Source organism: Rhinopithecus bieti, unplaced genomic scaffold, assembly GCF_001698545.2.
Source record: "Rhinopithecus bieti isolate Rb0 unplaced genomic scaffold, ASM169854v2 scaffold_14826, whole genome shotgun sequence".
NCBI classification, from domain to species: Eukaryota; Metazoa; Chordata; class Mammalia; order Primates; family Cercopithecidae; genus Rhinopithecus; species Rhinopithecus bieti.
The window spans coordinates 987,009-990,434 of NW_016808328.1; the positions used below are offsets into that span (position 1 = coordinate 987,009).

The following is a 3,426-nucleotide window of genomic DNA, read 5'->3' on the forward strand; positions in this document are numbered from 1 at the left end:
AAAAAAAAAAAAAAAAAAAAAAGCAAAAACAAAAACAAAAAAAAAAGAAAAGGAAATGAGGGAGGAGGGAAGACCTGCCATGGACAGCCTGCCATCAGACCTCTACCAGATACAGCATACCAGAACCTGCACCACCACAGAAGGAGGTAGCACCAGGGTCACAGTGTATGGTTGTGTTAACTACATGTCCTTGGGTAAGGCACTTAGCCCTTCTATTTCCTCATCTGTTAAATGGGTCTACTGAGTGTCTTCTATGTGCCAGTGTGCCAGTCAGGGACTGGGCACTGGGAATCAACTAAAATGAGACAGGTAAGTCTCTGTTTCCATGGAACTTACAATCTAATTGGGGAAGACAGACCATAAACAAGTAGGTAAATTAGTTATTTTTAGTTAGTAATAAGTGCTGTGAAGAAAATTAACATAGTAAGATAATGGAGAGTCATTGGGGTGGCTAGTTTAGAGTTGGGTTTGTCTCATGGGTTGTTAGGAGAATGAAGTACATTAAGATAAGAAATGTGTTTAGCCTAGAGCCTGCCAGAGAATAATTGCTTAGTTAGTAATAGCCATCATCACCATCATCATCCCAGAAACTCCAAATGGGAGTAAAGGGGAGACTCTGCCTGAGGTTCTTATCATTCCCCCACAAGCCTCCTGTCTGTGAATGGGGTTCTGTTCACAAGAAACAAAAGAGATAGTGTAATAACACCTTGCCCAACCTTCCATTATCTCACAGAGCCTCCTGACATATGTGATGTGTTATTATCCCTACTTTACAGACCAGGAAATATACAACAGAGATGTGAGGTGATCTGTTGCAGGGGACCGGATGACTGAAGCCAGGACTCCTAGGGTCTGGCCTGGGAACTCCATGGCTAGCACTTTTCCAAGAAGGAAAAAACCACTACTTTCCAAGAACGGATGTAGGAGAGATTTAAAAAGCAATAAACCTGAGTGGCATCCATCCATGTAACCATCTATCCCTCATTTTTAACAAATATTTATCAAGTAACTACTATGTGCCAGAACCTGTCCTGGGAGAAGAAGATAAGGAGGTCATCCCTGCTGACATGGAGGTTGCATTTTAGTGGCAGCAAGACATACATGACCACAAAAACAAGCAGTTAACATTAGATAGGTGAAGAGAGCTATGAAGAAAAAGAAACGAGAGGACTTCTGACGTGCCTCAACCCAAGGGAGTGACATGTTGGCTGAGAAGAGGGGTGGAGGGGAAGAGGGAGAATGGAGATGAGTTGGGAGGACCTTGGACCTTCCAGATGAAAGGAAAGGCAAGATCAAAGGCATCAGCCTGGGACAGCTCCCAGAGCTTGTCCGCCTACTGTGTGCCAGGTGTGAGCCAGGTGCTTTGCATATGCCACCTTGTTTTAAGGAAAGCCAGCCCACTAAGGAGGAAATCCAAGATTTGATAATCCCTCACATTTGCATAGTGTTATATTTTTCAATGTGCTCACACATCTGTCATCACCTCTGATCCTGCAACGCCCTTGTCAGGTAGGGAGGGAAGGTATGACTGTCCTCGTTTGAGGAAAAACTGAGCCATGGAGAGGGCCACTGGCTTGCCTAAGGTCACCCAGCTGGTACCTCAAGGCATCAGGCGTAGAACTGAGGTCTCTGACTCCCAGCATCCAGAACCTTCACAGAGCCGCCTCCTCAGTCTCCCGTCTGGCTTCTTCTCCATTTAGGAGAGAGTTGGCAACAAGATCAAGAGAGAGGAGCTCAGGGGTCTACCTGATAGGCCTCACTTCCTGAGGCCTCCTGTCCGGTCTGTGGGGAAGTGCAAATTGCCAGGGCCCCTGCTCTGGGAGGAGGGGATAGGACCTTTCCCCAGTTCACTGGCTCTCAGCACAGCAAGGGTGTGGTGCCAGCTGCTCCATGTCCAGTCAGCTTCAGCCTTCATAGCTCCAACATGCCTCATTCTGGGCACCAGGATGGTGAAAGTCTAGAGTGGTAAAGTGGGTTTTCATCCCAACAAGTCTTTTCTGACTCAAAATGCCCACTGCTTTCTGGCTGGGCTACTTAAAACCCCCAATAAGACCAAGGAAATGCCGTCTCAGCCATTAGTTGAGAACTTTTGGTATCATTTCCTTCTGTTAGAATCCTAGCGATTGAGGATGCAGAGAGACCTCAGAGATCTAGTTCCAGAGAGGGACCTGCCTAAGGACATGAAGCATACGGCAGAAGGGGACTCAGTAGTTAAGCTACGGAAAAGAAAGTACTCAATTTTCCAGAAGGTGGGAAGAAAACCCAACACCAAAGAAGGTGGTCTCAAGTTCCACCAAAGGAGGTGTGTGGCACAGGACAGATCCAGCGGGCTAGACCCCACTTCCCTTCAGCCAGAGGAGGAAGAGTCCCAGGGGCCGCCTGAGCTGGGTGTTGACACCCAGATACTCCCAGTCAATGACTTGCTAAATCCTCCCATGAGCCACCCAACCTCATTAACGGTGATCAATCACTCTCTAATCACCCACAGGGAGGCCCTGACACAACTGCTCACAGAGGAATCATTTTCGGTCAGCCCCACACACGATGTTCCCTGGGCACGACAGGGGTGCCCCAGGGTTCTCGTGCCTGCCAGTGGCCCATCTGGTTTTCTGGGTGTACAGATTGTGAAATGTGCCTTGTCACATGGGCTAGGGGCTCCACTTGGGGGCCTCAATGGGGAAATGGCAGAGTGTAGGGCATGGCTCTGTAATGACTCCAGTTTGAATGAGACAGTATGAACTCATCGTTATGGGAGTGGGCCCAGAGTTTGGCAGACCTGGGTTCCAGGTCTAGCTCTGCTACTTACTGTGTGACTTCAAGCAAGCAACCTGACATCTCTGTGCCTGTTTTCTTACTGGTAAAATGTGAGGTGATGAGAATGCTAACCTCACAGAATTATTATGAGAGCTACCGTTCATTGAGGGATTACCAAGTACCAGGTGCTGGCTGACAACAACTTCTAATCATTGTCTTATTTTTTTACAACTTTGTGAAGTATTACTGTTGGAAGATGCAATGAGATAATGCAGGTAAAGCAATCAGCATAGTGCCAGCACCTAATAATGTGAACTATTTTGATTATTATTACTAATACGTTGTAGGGCAGTCCCCAGCAAATTGCACAACTCATAGCCTTTCTCCGGCCTATATATTAGGGTATCTCTTCCTAGCTGACAGAATCAGACCTGATGCTTGCAAATTTCCATTTAAGAGGAACACGCACTACCAGCTTCATCGTCAGGACCCAGGTGGGCAAGCTGACGGTGGTCAGGCTCCAGCAGACAACTTTTAGTGGCATGTAAATTATTTAGGCGCCCTTTCCTAATTATAGCAGAAACTCCCTTTCTTCGCTTTTAAAAATTCTTCTCTGTATGGGAATTTCTCCTTCATGCTATATTGGTGTCTTATCTAGTTTTCCTTACCACG

The 3,426-nt window shown here is 46.8% G+C and overlaps 1 protein-coding gene across 4 annotated transcripts in view; it reads right to left on the reverse strand.

The window, feature by feature from the left end:
• Positions 1–3,426, reverse strand: part of GRHL3 (grainyhead like transcription factor 3) — a 40,980-nt gene that overhangs the window by 30,218 nt on the left and 7,336 nt on the right. The gene's annotated exons all lie outside the window — the stretch shown is intronic.